This window comes from Oryzias latipes, chromosome 19, assembly GCF_002234675.1.
Source record: "Oryzias latipes chromosome 19, ASM223467v1".
NCBI classification, from domain to species: Eukaryota; Metazoa; Chordata; class Actinopteri; order Beloniformes; family Adrianichthyidae; genus Oryzias; species Oryzias latipes.
In genome coordinates this window covers 928,602-948,019 of record NC_019877.2, presented here as the reverse complement: position 1 = coordinate 948,019, position 19,418 = coordinate 928,602, and positions in this window count along the sequence as shown.

Genomic DNA, 19,418 nt, shown 5'->3' with positions numbered 1-19,418 from the left:
ACCTGCCGCCAGAGAGCCTGGACAGGCGTGCAGAACCACAGTGCATGCATGTAATTGTCGGGTAGATTACTGTCACAGTGCTGACAAATGTCTGAGTTACTGAGACCCATCTTGAACATCCTCTGTCCAGTGTAGTAAATTCTGTGAAGAGTTTTGAAATGGATTAGCTGCAGATTTGGACTTTTTGTCATTTTAAAGGTGTTTAGACAAAGTTCTGACCAAAAACTTTCATCTGTGCTGATGCTTAAATCCGCATCCCATTTTGTTGTCGGAAGTGAAATATTGTTATCTAAATTGCATAAAAGTTTGTATATTTTGGAGAGAGTTTTATTCATTGAGAAATTGATCAGAGTGGTAACTACATCTGGTAGCTTTAAATCGTTGTTTCTGTATTTAAACTTTTTAGTAATAATTGATTTAAGTTGCTGATATTCCAAGAAGTTATATATTCCATGTTTGTCTTGAAGTTCCTGGGGAGTTATGAATCTTCTATCAATAATTACGTGCTCTAGTTGTTTTATGCCCCCTGCTTGCCAAGCTGGGAAGTGGATAATTTTTTTGTTTATGAGGATGTCTGGGTTGTTCCAGATGGGTGTCATTTTGCACGGTTGAATTGATGATTTTGATATTTTGAGAAATTCCCACCAGGCTGTTAAAGTGGCATTTATATTAATACTTTTGAAACAATCCTGTTTTTTAACTATTTGGCTAATAAATGGTAGATCTGACAGGTTGATCTTTCCACATAACGCCTGTTCCAAGTCTAACCATGAGTTAGTTTCTGGATTATTTTTTAACCATTTTAAGATATATTGTAATCTATTTGCAAGAAAGTAATTGTGGAAGTTAGGTAATTCTAATCCTCCACAGCTTTTTGCAGATTTTAAAGTTTTTAGACTAATTCTTGCAGGTTTATTGTTCCATAGAAAGCTTGATATGGATGAGTCTAATGTTTTGAACCATTTTAATGGCGTTTCATTTCGTTTTCATTTACAGAATGTATATTACTTAAAAACAGTAATATGTCATCTGCATAGAGACTAATTTTATGATGGCTGTGTTTGGTTTTATTTCCTTTAATACTCTCATTCTGTCTTATTGCTGCAGCTAGAGGCTCGATAAATATTGCAAAAAGAGAGGGGGAGAGTGGGCAACCCTGTCTAGTTCCTCTTCCAAGAAAAAACCTGTTGGAAGTCTGTTTATTAGTTCTAACTGATGCATTGGGGTTGTGATATAATATTTTGATCCAATTGATGAATGATTCTCCAAACCCAAACTTATGGAGGGCAGCAATGAGGAACTTCCAGTTTACTCTATCAAAGGCTTTTTCAGCATTCAGTGATAGTATAGTCATTTCCTGGTTTTTGATGGTGGCAAAGTCTATTATGTTAACGAGTCTGCGGACATTGTCATCCGAGTGTCTGCCTTTGATGAATCCAGTTTGATCAAAGTCAATTATGTGAGGAGTGACTTTTTCTATTCTCTGTGCTAGTGCTTTGCAGATAATTTTTACATCTGCATTAATTAAAGAAATGGGGCGATAGCTTGAAGGACTCGTGGGGTCTTTGTCTGGTTTTAGAAGAAGGATAATGTTGGCAGAGTTCATGTTAGGTGGTAGAGATTGGCTTTCATTGATAAATTTTACCGTTTTATAAAACGTTGGTGCCAGTTGTTCCCAGAATTCCTTATAAAACTCTGCAGGAAAGCCGTCGGGTCCTGGTGCTTTGCTGTTAGGCATAAGTAACAGAGCTTCATGAAGCTCAGACAGCGAGAGCGGAGAGTCTAAATTTGTGATTTGATCTTCGTTTAACTTGGGCAGGTTTATGTTGTTGAGAAATGAGTTGATGCTTTGTTCTGATGGATTGATCTGTGGAGTGTATAAGTTTTGATAAAAGTCTTTAAACGCATTATTAATTTTTACCGGGTCATGGGTGACATTCCCTGTTTGGTCCATAATAGAAGTGATTGTTGATTTTTCTTTATTAATTTTAAGCTGATTAGCTAGAAATTTGCCAGATTTATTTGAGTTTTCATATCTTTCCAGTCGAAGCCTTTGTATCTGGAATTGTGTTTGTTTATTGATGATGTCATTTAACTGCAGCTTTAAATTTTTCAGGTCCCCCAGTATGTGTTCCTGTGCAGAAGCAGCATAAGCAGTCTCCAGAGTTTTTATTTTATTTTCTAATTCTAATAAATCTGCTTTCTCTTTGCGTTTTTTATGCGTTGAATAAGAGATGATTTTCCCTCTCATGACTGCTTTTGCTGCTTCCCAAAGAATACTTGGTGATATTTCAGAAGTATTGTTGAATTCTAAGAAGGTTGCCCACTCTTTTTTAAAGAATTCAATAAATTCCTGGTCTTTTAACAGAGACGTATTAAACCTCCAGGTTGAGCCAGAGGGTGTGGGTACTTCCCTTGAAATAGTAACAGAAACTGGTGCATGGTCACTGATAATAATTGGATGAATGTTGGAACTTTTAATTTCTTTCAAAAGGGAGTTACTGACTAATAAATAATCTAAACGAGATTGTGAATGATGAACTGGAGAAAAAAAGGTGAACCCCTTAGTGCTTGGATGACATGAGCGCCAAGCGTCGCTGAGACCCAGATCATTCATGTACTGCTTTAGAATACTTGCAGACTGCCATGTACGCTGGTTTGCTGCTGTGCTGAGTCTGTCAAGTTCAGGGTCCAAAACAAGGTTGACGTCTCCTCCTATTATGATTGTGGAGTCAGAGTGAGCTGAGAGTGAGGTGAAGAATCTGTGAAAGAAGGAAGAGTCGTCAACATTAGGGCCATATACACTCGCTATACAAAAGTCCTTGTTCTGAATGGATATATTAATGATTACAAATCTGCCTTCTGGGTCAGTAACTGTATCCTTATGAGTAAATGTAACATTTTTATTAATCAAAACTGCAACTCCTCTTTGTTTGGAGTTGAAACTGGCAGAATACATAACTGGATACTGGGAACAGCACAGGAGATGACCAGCTGATAAAGATAAATGGGTCTCCTGCAGCAGAGCTATATCTGCTTTAAGATCATTCAGGTGATTTAACACTTTCAATCTCTTTGGCCCAGAACCAAGTCCACGCACATTCCAGCTAACGATGTTAAGACTGTTCATAGCTGTTCTAACCGGGAGAGTGCAAGGCTAAATAGTGCGTGTGCCCGTCCGTGTGCGCGTGCACGCTGTGCGTTTCTGCTACACTGACAAGCGCTATGCGTTGTGGGTGAACGTGTCTTGGCTGTCAGAGCCCAGACTGTGCGTGGAGTGGATCCGACTATTTCTAGCCAGAACCTTTCAACCTCCTGCACCACTTCGGGCTCCTTCCCTCCCAGAGATGTGACCTTTCAAGTTCCAAAAGCAACGTCCCAGTGTCTTCTCCACAAGGAAATCTTCTGTCCACTTGTGTCTTCAGATTGATCACAACACTTGACATCTTCTTTATCTGAAATTTCCTCGTCTTCTTCATCAGACTTTTCTTTGTCTTAAGATGTTTCCTCTTCAGCCAATCCAGACAATCCAGAGGCAGCAGATCTTCAGCTGCCTCTGAAATCTCTGGACAGCTTTGATCCGGGACTACCACAGGAGTGTCACTTTTGTACTTCCTCCATCTTGCTGGTGTCAGAGCCTTTTTGAACCTTCTCCAGAGGGAGACCTATGGCTTTTTGGGGGGCTCTGATTGGCTGGAACAGTTGGTTTCTTTTCCCAGAAGTTGGGACACGACTGCTTCATCAGAGATGTCAAAATGTCTCTGATGCTCACTAGATTGCAAAGATATTTAGGTATAGACCACAATGCATTACATTTGAATATTTTTTGCAAAGAAAACTTATTTAAATTTATTTTTTAATATGTCGGAAAACTCTCAGTCAGATTTTTACTTAGTGATATCGATGACATCATATTTGCCGTTTTCTAAAAAAAAGCAAGTGTTGTTTTCAATTTTCTTTTGAAACCCAGGGGACTATTTAAGTCCCATGCTGTATAGTTTTAAATAGTTAGAGATTAGGGTGGGAATAAGGACACAAGCAATATTATAGCAATGTGGGAATGAGAACACAGGTAATATAATAACAACATTACATTGAAGGAGGCAGAGAGTGAGGGTGGTCAGAGGAAACCTCAGGGTGTCCACATGAAAGAGCAATCCTCCACCAGGATGGAAATAAACCCCTTTTGTCATTTAGGATAAACTTTATTCATCATTATTTTATTTATGACAATCTTTTGTTGGACCAAACGGATAAGAAAAGGGAAGAAGAGAGAGGGATGTCTGGGGGGTAGGAGGGTGATTAAAGCGGAGGGGGGGTAGAACGTGAAGCAGCATAAGGCAACAAGTTGCTGGATGTTTACAATCATTACAGTCAGGTTATAAGTAATATAAATCCAAAAGGGGGCCACAAACATACATGTGGGTTCCAAAAAAGCCCACATACAAAACAGGTCAACAAGTACACAACACAACTGATGGTCACACACGCACACTTATGCATTCAGACCGATCCATTTATATTAGTTATATAGTAAAAGATTCATTTAAGTGAAATGGTTGATTTTGTCTAAGTGTTAAGGTAAGTTGTTTATTTTGGTTTTGAGAAAACTGTTAAAAGATATTATTTGTGTTATCCTTTGAGTTTAACAAACCTGGTGTGGTTTAGATTGTGAATTGTATTTCTGTTCAAATAGGGAAAAGTGAAATGAATAAAGCAGAACAAGATAGAAGGAATCAGGTCCGTTTGGAGACTGCTTATCTAACAGTATGATGGACGTACAGCACACAGATACACACTAAAGAAAAAAAAAATGATTTTGGATGACAGGGAAGCTGCCGTTTTCAAAGCTCCTAAATCTACAACTACAAAATGGGTGATGTGACTTTAGTAGGGAATGCATGCCTGTCAGAAGACTGTTTCTGGAATCAGATTATAAAAAAATGCAGTTAGTTCCTGCCCAGCTTTTCCAGGCATACAGATAGTTTCGAGAAGACAAGACATAAAAAAAAGGGAAAAAGCTTTTGAAAAGGTTTTGCTTGCAAGCAAGAAGGGGACAAACAATGTGTCTGTGTCATTTAACACAAACTTTGCAGGAGTGAAAGAGTAACTGATGCCCCAGATGAATGATAAAAGCATTTCAAGAGTTCCACGAGAGGGTGTGGACACTGGCCTTTTTTTTTTTTTTTTAACTTGTTCTGTCCAACAGCTTAGCAAACAGATTAGAGCTGAAGGCTTTTTGTGTTGGACAGGTTTTACTATCACAAAAAGAGGTTATATAGCTTCGAGAAACCAGGGTGTAGATTTGTATGATCCCCTTTTTGTTGTATTAGTTTTTATTTATTTGTTAAATTTAGTGTGTGTGGGGAGGGAGAGGGGAGAATGTGAGGGGAGGGTGGAAGAGAGTAAAAGGAAGAGGTGAAAAGGTGGGGGATACAAGCACTGATTTGAATAAGTTATTATTTTAAGCTGTAACAATTATACCAGATCTGCTGGAAAGACAAATATTACATCAAAGGTGAAAATCTGACACTAAGATGAGCGAAAAAACTCTGTCCATCAATACATTGTGGGTAAGGAGGAGGGATGAAGCAGACAGGGAGCAGTGTGGCAGTGTGCACGTGCACGTGGGGGTGGGGATACATGCATGCTGCCGACGTGAACCGTGTGTTCATAAGGGGAACCAGATCCTACCCAGCCAGACCAGCCAGACCAGGAGAGGGGAGGAGAGCCCCCCAGGCCAGGAGCCCCCCGAGCATCCGCACCCAGGCAGCCCGGGAGGAGGGGAGGAGGGGACCGCCCGCCCCACCGGCCAGGCACAGAGAGGGCTCCCCCACAGGGGCCTCCCCCCAGTGCCCAGAGGCACAAGCGAACCCAGTGTCCGGCGCCCAGGCCACAAGACAGGAGCGCTTAGCCGTACCAGGCGGCAGCCATGGGGGCCACCGGTCGCCGGACACCGAGACAAAGGCCAGGGACGAAGCCAGGGCCCCCGGAACCCATGAGCCGGCCACCACCCGACCGGCGCCCCGTCTCCGCAAGCCAGCCCAGGCACGCGACCTAAGCAACCCAGGGATCGCCACGCACCCACAGCCACCCCCCATAACCCTACAACCCTACACACTACAACCCCCGCCGTAATATCTGAGCCCCCCTCCCCAACCCTCTCAGTGCCCTTCCCTCTCTGTGATGGGGAGGGAAAGCCCCAGAGGGTCCCAGCGAGCCAGGCCCCAGGTCCGTCCTACCCATGCACTCACGCACACATACGCACAATCATCTGGTTACCCTCCCCACCCCCCGCCGCCAAGCAGTAACCCCCCCCCCCCCCCCCCCCAGCCGGCCGACCCCCAGCGCCGCATGCCCGACCCTTCCCGCAACCGACAGGATTCCCATAAGCCCGGCCGCCCTGAGAGGACCAAGCGGTTGAAGACCGGCCGCCCCCCCCCCGACCCCACCCATGTATGGAGGTGTGGTAGTGCTGTGTGTGTGCTGCAGGTAAAATAGGAGGTCCTCAGTGTGGGGGGGCCCCACCGGTGCCAAGCCGCAGAGCCCCCCACTCCGGGGTCCCTCTGTGAGTGGTGTGTATTTGCTGTGTTTGTGTGTGTGCTGCTAGCATGCAGTGTGTGTGTCTACAGAGGAAGTTAAAATTGTGGGGGGGGCCAGCGAAAGGTGAGCACGGATGTTTCACTGTGCCCCCCTCCACCAGACCCCCTCCACAAGGCCCTAGATGAATCAGTGTCTAATATGCAAGTAAAAAGCGGGGAGGAGGGCGGGTGCCAACGAGCACCTAGAGAGGGGCATCCCCAGTGAGCCCCGCCAGCATACCCCTCCCATCCAGTTCCCGGAGCCCTATGTGCCTGTGTGCAATATTTGTTTGGGTGAGAGTGGGGAGGAGCAGGCGGATGGGCACAACCGGGGGAGAAGGCTCCCCGAGCGACTGGCCCCCCAGCCGGCCGCAGTAGGCGCCCCCCCTCCCAGAGCGGCCAGGCAGCCAGAAACGGCAAGCCAGCCGCAGTTGGAGGCCAGAGCCTCGTAGCGCCGAGAGACAGCCAGCAAGGAAGGGTCCTGGACCCCCTGCCCCTCAGAACGGAGGGGCAGGGGGTCCAGCCCCACCATTCATACCCTGGCCTCCCTAAGGACTAGCACGCCCCCCCCCCAGCCCCCCCCCCCAATAAATAAATAAATTAATTAAATAATAATAATAAAATAAATAAATAAATAAATAATAGTAATAGTAATAGTAATAATAATAATTAATAATAATAGTAATAATAATAATAAAAAAAAAAAATAATAATAATAATAATAAAAACAATAATAATAATGAAATAAACCCACCCAAGTGAACCCCTTAACCCCTGCTGTGACTGCGGCGTCGATCCCCGGGGGGCCAGGCCACGCGCCAACTACCGGCCACGGGCGAAACACCGGCCATGGGCAGACGACCCCAGGCCCCGGAGCCCCAAGCCCCCCCCAGCCCCCGCCACGGCGACCAGCCACCCAGCACGGCACCCGGCCGCCGTTCCCGGTCAGCCGCACTGCCTATCACACTGCCTATCCTGCGCCCATAAGGCATCTTCCCAGTGGTACACTCAGGGAACGGATGCTGGACTGTACTATCACTGCGAGGAACCAGGCCATTGAGCTAGAGACTGTCCATACAGACTTGACCAGCCTCATGGGTGGCATAGGTCCAGTGGGCGGACCACGTAGGGGTGGAACCCCGAGAGGGCGTGGACACTGGCCTTTTTGCCAAACGCCTGCAGTGAGTTGGCATCTCAGGAGACATGGAACCACTGGAACCCTCGAGAAAAATGAAACAGACTCTGCCATACACCAAGCCCTTCAGCACTAAGATCAGCAAACAGACTTTGAACCACCACTTTGTGCACTCACCGACAATACCAGTTAATCTGTTTGGTTTGTGACATGCTGTTGACGCTGGGGGGCACCATTCTGTGCAGCCCAGATGGGCTACAGGTCATTCAACCAAATGGAACTTCACTCCACTACCGAGCAGATGAACTCACTCACAAGGTGCAGTAGCTGGTTTGTCCAACAGAGGACAGACTTGTACTGGTGATTTCTAGTTCCAGATAGCAAAGCGCATAAAGGTATTATGTCAGCTTTTCTGCCATGGGAACCTTGGATCTCCAGCCTTGAGTCCTGCATCTCCCTGCCTGACCCCCCTCACGTGACCTTGTTTTATGACAGAAATGAGAAAACCTGGTACCAAGAAGCCTTCGAGGCCCAAATAGAAGGACAGCAATGACAGATCGCTACACAAAATATATATGAAGCCTCTGAGGGAGTGGTAGCAGAAGCTCTGCTCACATCCTCTCAAAAGGCGTGGCGTATGATGTCGGCTGATACTATCCCAAACATCAGGCTAAAAAATTAGGCGGAGTGTTGAAACCCACCTTGGCCCAAACGGATGCCCCGAGTCTGGTTGAAACTTATCACACCACGATGGCAGGGGAGGACACGGCCACTCTAGGAAACCGTTCAGGTTACTCGCCATCATGGTTGTATATAAACTGACTCTCCCCTGGCAAAGGCCTTAATTGACTGAATGCCATCTCATCTGTGGGATCAGGGCCCCACAGATGTTGGGTTGGTAAATTATCCACCAATTTGCTTATTGGAAATGAACATTTTGACCACTCGCACTCCTGGTTTCCGTGCATTGACCTCGCTAAGGCTTTTTCCTGCTCGCCTCTACACCCTGAGTGTGGACATCTTTTCATCTTCTCGCTTTACACGCGTTTACCACAACGGTTTGCCCGCTCTCCAGGAATTTTTTAATCAGGTATTAAAGGCAGTGCTTTCTGACTGTCCTCTTCATCCAACGTCACTCTCATCCAGAATGTGGTTGGAATTCTGCTAACAGCTGAAACAGTTGATGCTTGTTTAGAAGCCACAGGCATTATGTTTAGTCATCAAGCGGCTGCAGGGTTTAAAGTCAGCAAACAAAAATTGCAGGTGTGCCACAGACAGGTGAATTTCTTAGGAGAAGTTACTTTTCCAGTTGGGTACTGGCGTTTCCCCAGCCCATAAATCAGCTGTGTGTCTCACCCTAAGCACACGAAGGGCAAAGACCTGTTGTCATTTTTTGGGTCTGACTGGCTGCAGTAGACATTACGTCCACAACTACATAGGATTGAACCAACCACTCCACGACATAGTCAGACAGCAAAATAGGAGGAACCTTAAAGCCGACCTGCACTAGGCAGAGGCTGAAACTGTTTTCATTGGACTAAAACAGGCTCTGGATGCAGCCTCTGAGCTGGCCACACAAGAGTATGATAGTGTAAAAGAAATTGTTTTATTTATCATTGTTTAAATGTATTTGGTTAAATGTTTTTGTTTAAATGTTAACTCAGATAGACCTTTTTACCTTTTTAGAAAGCATTTGTGTGTTTGTTCATCTGTTTCTCATCCCCAACTAGGATGAGGGGGTTTATGACACACTGTCCTGAGCTAAGAAGGAATACTGTTTGAACTTAGAATCTTCCCAAATGGGTCATTATACAACACCCCCCTAATGAACCTTTCTCTTTGTTTGGAAATTGTCACCTCCTACTTGTGTTCTTAATAAAAGGTGCATGGGAGAAGCAGTCCTTTGAGAAGAGAAGCGTGGTGGACGTTTTCTGTCACACTTGCTTTTCTCCCTTGTGCATGAGAAACTTGATTCTTGTTGTGGTCTGTTGTTTCTAATTGTGTTTTTCTTTAATGTCTAGATGCATTTATCTGACAGCTCTTTCTTTCTTGATGTTTCTGTAATACAAGATGTTGAAAAAGGTGTTCTGTTCTAGAGAAAAGGGGGAAGAAGAGTAATACTTATGTACCTATGCATTATGTTAGACAACATGGGAAAGAGACATCACAAATGCACCAATCATGCAGCTGCAGTAGCCAAGCTACTCCAGTAAACTGCACATGCAGTTCTGGGACATCCGATAACCACACATGGAATAGTGGCTTATGTAAACTCTCAGGCGTTTACGCTTTCTCCACTCAGACAACAGAGACTCAGCAAAATCTTAGAAGCACCAAACGCCACATTCACACTTGAAGGGATCACCATGGCAGACTGAATGACACAACAGGAGACAACAGGAGAAGATCAAGTCCACACCTCTGGAGGGAGCCAGAGAGTTGTACACCGATGGTTGTTGTATCAGGCATGACAAAGAAGGATTGAGATCACATATGCAGTAGTGGAAGATCAGAATGGTCAGCATGTGGTCAGAAAGCAGACAGACTAAAAGTCCCCCAATCAGCTCAAGGAGCAGAAGTTGTCACAGTCACAGAGGCTCTGAAACTAGGAAGAGAAGGAGCAGAGTTGTTCACAAACTGAGGAGGAGCCGGAGCCATGTCTCAATGAGGTGGTAAGATTACAAAAGGGGGGCGTCACCAGAAGAACCAGGGAAGTTTCCAGTGGAACCAGTGGTAGGACGAGAAATCATCATTGATCTTACAGACATGGTGAATTCCATCAGAGGTTACAGATGGGTGTTGATGTGTGTTGATGTGCATTTACCGGCTGGCCAGAAGAGTGGCCCACCAAGTGGGAAGGCAGCAAATCAGTGATAAAATGTCTGGTTAATCATTATAATGGAACTCATTTCAACAACCAGGACCTGCTGGAGGTTGAGGCCATGTTGGGTCTGCAAAATTCATTTCTATCATCCACAATCACGAGGAAATCTCCTGTTGTGACCTTCTTCACACGCTGCCATCCCAAAATGATGTGCTGTCCTAGGCATGTTAACATTGGGAGTGGGGTCATCTAGACCCACTAGACAGTGCTCTGAACCTTTTTTCTTCAATGATTTGTGATCTTCACTGGTGTCTATGGATTACATGAAATCTTTCCACCTTTATCCACCTTTGTCATGGTAGGGAGAACACGTCAATGGAAGGGGGGGTCATGGGATAGCACAAGGGTTAAGTAGGATCACAAACCATTTTGTCTGGGCAGGAATGTATACTCAACTCTCTCATTTTTGTAGCACTTGTGAAACATGCCAGATGACATCACTGAAAGGGGTAGCTCGCGTTTCACTGAAAAATATTACAATTATTGAGACCCCCTTTGAACGAGTTGTATAGATATTGTGGGCCCCTTAGAGAAAAGCTCCTCAGGTAACGTTACATACTAGTTATCTGTGACTACACCGCCTGCTATCCAGAGGCTTTTCCTCTCAGATCAGTTAAAGCAAAAAATGTTGCAAACTGTCTCTTGCAGTTATTTTCTAGGGTGGGAATTGTTAAAGAAGTCCTCACTGATTATGGAACCAACGTTTTGTTTAAAATGTTGCAGGATGTTTATAAATTGCTAGGGGTTAGGGGAATTAAGACCACCCAATACCAACCACAAACAGACGGGCTGTTGGAGAGATATAATAAGACTCTAAAGCAGGGGTACCCAAACTTTTACCAATGAGGGCCTTTCCATTCTCTGATCGGGGTCCGGGGTCAGTTTGAAATAGAAAAAATGTGACAGTTGCAGGCGTCCTAACTGTAAACTGCAAGCCACACATAACCAAATATTAATAACTCAATCTGATATCAAATAATCCTCTCTGGGTTCTTCACCAAAAAATAAATAAATAAAGAAAATAAGACTCTTTAATTAAATCAGTAAAAAACAAATAACCCTCTCTGGGTTCTTTACATAACAAGTCAGGAAATATATAGTAAAATTTTGGATTTTAGAAAATCAATGACCAAATAAATCTCTGTGGTTGTTCACAGAAATAAAGCTTCTGTTGTCTGTGCGCAATCTTAAGTAAATGTTTAACTTCAGTAGTAGAGCAGAATCTCTTAAATGACTCATATGAGCAGTCTCTTTAGGTTTATGTGTTCTTTCCTTATTATCCAGTTTTGGAGGTTTCCAGGAGAATAGCCTAGTATACACCTCTGTTTGTTCTCTCTGATTAACTTTCTAGGTTAAATACCCTGCATTCTGAATCAATGTTTCCTTTACCTAACCTTTTTGTCATTTTTCTGTTTTGATGGGGGGCAGGGTCAAGTTCTATGCCTGGGGCAAAGGGAGGTTGCAGTAGCAACATTTTTAGCTTGGCTCACATTCCAATTCAAATAAGCTTTGTCTATGAAGACTCTCATTCATCCAGGTTGATTCCATCATAGTAGTAGGTTTAAAGGCTGTCGTCTGGACTTGGTTTTTAAAGTTGAAGGCGTTTCACCTCTTATCCAAAAGGCTTTGTCAATTCTGAAATAGCTGGTGAAAGAGCTGTGCTCACGGGGAAGAGTCAGACCAGAAACTGCATCTACAGCAGTGTTCTGAAACTCAAACAAACTGATCCAGTTCACCTAGGTCATTAACAGCTGAAAGAGATGACCAGGTTGGGGAGGGTAGTCACTGTGTCTTCAACTCCAGCTGAGAACAAAGGACTCCTAACGACCCAAAACCAATGTAGTCTAAGTAGACAATATCAAGTTTCAGGTCTGATTCCTCTCCCGTGAGCACATATAAACCAGCTCTTTTACCAGCTATTTCAGGATTGACAAAGCCTTTTGGATAGGAGGTGAAACATCTTCAACTTTAAAAACTAAGTCCAGATGACAAGTTTTAAACCTACTACTATGTTCACATAAGCTTTATTGACGTGAGGAAACAATACCATCACGTGACCAGCCTAAAAAAATTTAAAGGCCAAAAAAAGGGTCTTGCACTGGTTTCTTTTCAGGGGCTGGGTTAAATGGGTGGGTGGGCCAAAGTTTGGGGACCCCTGCTTGAAATTGCATGCTCCAAAAATTTGTTTCCAAAACAGATGCCGACTGGGACCAGTGCTTGCCTTATTTTCTGTTTGTATCGTGAAGTTCAACAGGTTTTTCACCTTTTGAGCTGCTGCACGGTCGCCAGATCAGAGGTCCTTTGGATCTCCCAAAGGACTACTGGGAGAACCCCAAGCGGCAAGGAGAAAATATTGTGGTACTTGTAGTGGAAATGAGAGAGCGACTGGAGGAAATGGCAGACTTGGTGCAGGACAACATAAAAGCTGCACAGAAACACCAAAGCACCTGGTATGACAAAAAAAAGCACGGGACTGAACCTTCACTCCAGGTCAAAAGGTGTTGCTGTTGCTCCCAACCAGTGAAAACAAACTTCTGACGAAGTGGCATGGACCTTATGAGATCAACAGAAAAGTGGGTAATGTTATCTATGAACTGTTCATGCCTGAAAGACAAAAGCAACATCAGCTCTTTTATGTGAATCTTTTTAAAGTGTTTCGCAGGAACCACGGGACAGTTTCACAGCAGTTCTTTGTTCGGTCAGTGAAGGATAAGGAGGAAACAGAGAAGTTCTTTCCCACAAGCACCACAACTTTTTCTTCAGTTAACCTCTCTCATCTTTCTTTTCATAAACATGAAACAATCCGACCGCTTTTAGATCCACAGCTGTTTCAGGAAAGTCCAGGCTTCACATCACTGGACCAGCATAAGATCCGACTGAAGGAAGAGGCCCCTACTCAACAACAGAGTTATTGCATCCCTGAGCAGTTGGTGCCAATGCTGCAACAAGAAATTAGGTTTAGGTTAAATTAAGAATTAGGAGCTTCCGGTTCTGGGTTACAGCACGGACGCATGTGGCTGACGGCGGCTATAAAACTGTCTTCAAATGAATTAAAAAGTTGATTTTCTCCACAAAAAAAAGAGAGGGGGGCCCAGCGGCGCTGGATGGGCTGCCCATCTACACCTGGGGCTGGGATCAGCCCTTCCCTTGCTCTGGGACGGGACAACCCTCTTGGGACCCCCGGTCGCTCTGGGTGTCATCCGCTTCAGCTGCGGGGTCTGAGGTGGGGTGGGGGGCTTGTTGGCCCTGTCCTGTGGGGGGGGGCGTTCTGGGGAGGGAGGGGGAGCCCACTATTGGTACGGGACATGGGGGGTTGACGGGTCGGGGTCCCTGCTGAGGCAATCGGCGGTTGCCCCGGCCGGTTGGCTGCCTCGGTCCCGTCGAGGCCTGACCAGAGCTCTTATAGGGCCGGCGTTTGGGGGTGGGGGCCTGGCTTTGCTCCGGGGGGGACGCCTTCTGGCTCCTCTATCTCTGTGTGGGGTGGGTGGTGCTGGGCCTGGGGTGTCGGCGCCTCCGGAGATGGGGCCCCTGGGCTTGTTGGACCTGGCCCCTATGCTGGGGGGGGGGGGGGGGGGCTAGGGGACAGCTGTTTTACCACCGGGGGACAGTCTACCAACTGTCCCTAACTTACCCCCTTACTCATATAACCTCATATTAGGGTGAGGGAGTGGGGGGTTTAGCCTGCGATGCGCCTTGGGGGGGGAACTACTTGGCAGTGGCCCCCCTCCCATGGTTGCCGTATGGAGTGGGCCCCCCCTCTTTCGGTTTTATTTGCACCTTAGACATGTAGGGCCCTTAGTAGGGGGGGTGCTTGGACATCACTGCCAGCAAGCAGCAGATGTCCTCCTAGCACCCTACCCCCCAAATTTTTTTTTTTTAACTTGTCCTGTCCAACAGCTGGGCAGACAGATGAGAGCTGAGGGCCTCTTGTGTTGGACATATTTTACTTTAACAAGAGGGGTTATTAATCTTCAGACAAACAAAAGGTATGTCTGAATAAACCCCTTTTGTAATTGAGACCAAACTTTTTAATTTCAATCATGTTTGAAAATCTTTGGAGTAGAGGTCTGCATTGGGATCGGGTCCCGCCGGGTCCCGCGGTACCCAACCCAAATCTCGCGGGATTGGACGGTTTGAATTGTGCTGCGGGCGGGAGCGGGCGGCAAAAAAAAACGGTAAGGTTCAAATGTAGTACAAAAACGGCGGAGCCTGTCCACACACACACTGAAATGTTATCAACACACCTGCTAGCTGCAAAAATGTCCACATGTCAACATGTACACAAAACAGATAGTGTTCACACACGCATACCTATGCCTTTAAACCATCTAGTGTTAAATCTTTCATTCATTCCTACCAGCCAATTTTAACCGCACCTTAGACATTTAGGGCCCTTTGGGGGGGAGGGTGAGGGGACATCCCTGTGAGTAATTAGGACATGTCCCCTCAGTGCCCTACCCGCCAATTTTAACTGCACCCCCCTTAGTACACACACCCCTCCCCCCTTAATATATGCATTCCAACATAAACACACACACATGCCACACACACCCTCTCAAACACACATACACGCACACACGTTGCAAGGGAGGTGGGACCTAAGACCATCTGTCCCCTACTCCTTCCCTGGTGGGGGGTACGGGGCCCTTGGCAATGGCGGCCGTGTCCACTGGGTGCCGGTTTCCTGGGCCCGGCAGTGCTCTCTCCGTGCGGGGAGGGTGTTATCATTACACCTGAGCCGGGGGTGTTCATGTCCCTGGGGGGTGGGTTCTGGTCCATGCCCCTGAGCGCTGGGCCCCGCCAAATTTCCAATGTTTACAACAACCCTTGTGGGCCCCTTTTTCCCCCGGGATGCGGGGCCCCTGCCTTGCTCCTCCCTGGAGCAACCGTGGGCCGGGTGGGTGGCTGCCTGGAGTGCAGAGCGGGTCTCGCTTGGGGGTCTTGGCTCCTGCCTGGGGTTGGGGCAGGGGGATACCCAGAACGATGTCCAGAACTCCTGGGTGGTGATGGGGTGCTCGTCTGGGGCTGTGGGCGCCCTTCTCCGGTGGGGCCCTGCGTTGGCCCCATGCCTCCCTGCTCTCTGGCTCTGGGGGCCTCGCGGCGGTCCTGCTGGCCCTGGCCTGGGTGGCGGATTTGGTCGCCCGGGGGGCAGTTGTTCCCTGCCTGCTCCCGTGTGGCGTTGGGGGGGTTCCGGCTGCCGCTGCTGCTGCAGCGGGGGTCTTGGTGTGGGGATGGCTGGGCACTCTCCTTCTTTCTTTTCACATTCCTCCATCCATTTTAGAAGAACATAAACACTCACCTGAGCACAGGTGTTAGCTCACTTTTGCACTAACAGTTTGCATGATTGAATGACTGAAATATTTCACACTAGTTGGTTTTAAGGCATAAGTATAAGTGTGAACACTATCTGTTTCGTGTACATGTTGACATGTGGACAATTTTGCAGCTAGCAGGTGTGTTGATAACATTTGAGTGTATGTGTGGACAGGCCCCGCCCTTTTTGTACTACCTTTGAACCTTACCGAAATGATAAACAACCAGTAAACTTGTTGCTTTATGCTGCTTCATGGTCTTATCCCCCCTCCCCTCCTATTATCACCCTCCTACCCCCCCATCTCTAACATCCATCTCTCTTCTTCCCTTCTTTCCTTTATCATCCGGTCCAACACCAACGATTTTCAAACATGATTGAAAATCTGACCATGAGAGAGAGCTGACCATGGCCCCTAAGAAAAACCTGACTACGAAGACCTTAAAAAGTCTCTTGATGATATCCAAGCTGCGTTGTATCCCTTTATGGAACAAGTGAATGCTAAGCTAACTCCGCTCTTGGAGCTAATGGAAGACTTCCGAAGATTCCGAGCTCAAAACGAGAAAACCGGGTCAACATTCTGGAGAAAAGACTGGACGATGTGGAACAACAAGTAAGGATGAATAATGTCATTCTCACTGGAGTACCGATCAAACATCGGGCAAAGCTAAATGCAGCTGGAGTTAGCATTGCTAATGCTAATAGTGCTAGCATTGCTAGCAGTTATGAAACGGAGAGCGGTGGAGAGTCTTTGGAACACCAAGTAGAATTATTTCTCACGTCTAAAGGGATTACCTGAATACCACCGAGACCTGCCACCCACTCCCCAGGAGAAAGGAGACGGATAAACCAGCAATCCTCGTCAGGTTTGTGAATCAAAACCACAAGCTAGCTCTGATGAACCAAAGGAAGAACCTGAAAGGAGCTGCTGCTTATCTGAACGACCATCTGACCATAAGGAATGCTGAAATCGCCAAACATGCCAGGCTTCTCAGGAAGCAGAAGCAGATTGAGAACACTTGATAGTTAGTCTTTATTGTCATTGCAGCATTGTACAACGAGATTAAGGTGCAAAAATAGTCAAGTAGTAAAAATAAAATCACAATAAATAGTATAAAAACAATATAAAATACAGCAGACATAACCCACACACGCGTGAACATTCTGTCATGTTTCCATTTATGGCTTGTTCTTTACAGCGTTTAATGTAGTTATTGCTACGGGATAAAAACTTTCCTTGAATCTGTCAGTCCTTGTTTTGATTGACCTGAACCTTCTCCCTGATGGCAACAGTTCAAAGAGGGAGTGTCCAGGGTGTGAAGTGTCCTTAAGAATGTCCTGGGCTTTTTTGAGGTAGCGCGAGCTGTGGAGTTCTTCCAGAGGGAGGAGAGGGCAGCCGGTGATCCTCTGTGCCGTGTTAATGACCCTCTGGAGAGCTTTCCTCTGATCCACTGTGCATCTGCTGAACCACACACAGACACAGTACGTGAGGATGCTCTCAATGGAGCATCCATAAAAGGACACCAGCAGTCTCTGGGAGATGTTGTTCCTTCCTGAGCACCCTTAGGAAGTGCAGTCTCTGCTGGGCCTTTTTTAGCAGCTCAGAGGTGTTTACTCCCCAGATTAGATCCTCCTCTATGTGGACCCCCAAGAAGCGGAAGTCTGGCACTCTCTCCACACAGACCCCGCTGATAAACAGTGGAGAAAAAGCCTTGGGTTAAAGGCTGCAGGATTTACGTCAAACCACTCGGTCCACCGGACCGGTCCAAGGTTCGGGTTGCGAACACCAGGGACTTTCAAGGACTTTCAGAAGTTCTTGATCACGGACGTCTGAAACAACATGCAGTATTAAATCAAAGAGTCAAATAATTTCCAAAAATATGATGCCTGGATTTATCACTTTCTCCAAAAGTCTGAAGTGACCTGATTCTCAGCAAAGTTCTGACATGCAGACAACTTGACCTCAACTTTCAGCGCCGCTGATATCAGCTGAAGAAGAATATGGACCTGAATCTAATGTCTGCAGACATAACATCGAAGAGAACTATAAACTCTGTTTTAAACCAAGAAGAACGGCTGTTAATTAGCAGAAGAAGAAATACCAACCTTGGTCACTCGACAGCTTATGGACCCTTTTTATTTTACCTTACAGCATTACTTTATTATAAAAAATAGATTTAAAAAAATACAAAAAATAATAAAACAAATGATTAATCAATTATTGAAAATTGTTAAATTGATTTACTTTTAATGATGTTACTTCACTTGCTCCAAAAAATTGATATGTTGATTCAAGATTTCTCCTAATGAAACATAATATTGCACATATGTTTAACTTTTGATACTTGATCAAATTTTGCTATGAAAATTTCTGAAACAGTGTTATGTCTATTTTACTGATATAGTATTATTTTTAATCATATCAATGACGTTAATAAGTAACATAATCTGCATATATTTTGCATACTTCATTGCCATGTTGATTTCTAAAAGTTACTTTTTACAAAATAATTTAAGTAATTCATTTTGGCATGTGCTTTATTGATATTTCAAGATTCTTAATCCTGTCTGATAAAAGCTAGGAACCGGATACTGATAAATCATGGAATAAAATGGTTACGGTAGAACAGGGGTGGGATTATGTAAGTTTGCTTCCTTCCACTCCCTTTCAAGCAATATTTATTAATATGTCTAATTATCCTAAGTTTGATTGGTTATTGTATGAATGTATAATTCATGATTGTATTGTTTTTGTGTATTATTCCTATTTGGTTGCTTGAAATAAACCAATTCAAATCAAAATCGAAGTTGGTGCTGTCAATGGGTATTATTGAAGCCTCCAGTAGTGAATGGTGTAGCCCTATTGTGCTTCTGTTAAAGAAAAATGGCTCACTAAGATTCTGTATTGACTTCAGATACCTGACTGCCATTTCCATCTTTGACCCATATCCAATGCCAAGAGTTGACAAACTTTTGGAAAGAGTGGGTTTTGAGAGATGTGACCAAGTTTGCTGCTGCATATCTCAATGATGTTGAGGTGATCCTGGTATGATCATGTATTCCACCTTAAGGATGTTTTGCAGTGCATCCAAGCCGCTGGATAAACCATCAACCCGAATAAGGTGTGGCTCATCAGGACAGGGAGTATCTGGGATTTGTCGTTGGGTTTGGAAAAATAATGCCTCAGGTGGACAAGATGGAAACCATTTGTTCCTTCCCAATTCCCACCACCAAGAAGAAAGTGAGAAGCTTCATTGGCTTGGTGGGCTGGTATCGCAAGTTTATCCCCCGCTTTTTAGAAAGGTCAGTGGTGTTGCATAATCTAATTAAGAAATCAGCCCCAAAAAAAGTCTGTTGGACAGATGACTGCAACAAAGCCTTCTGCGACCTCAAGGAAGCCTCAGGAGTCTGAGGACAGAAGAAAGTTGTACTTTGCTGGACAGAGAACTGAAATATTCCACTGTAGAGAAGGAATGTTTAGCCATGAAGTGGGCCATTGACTCTTTC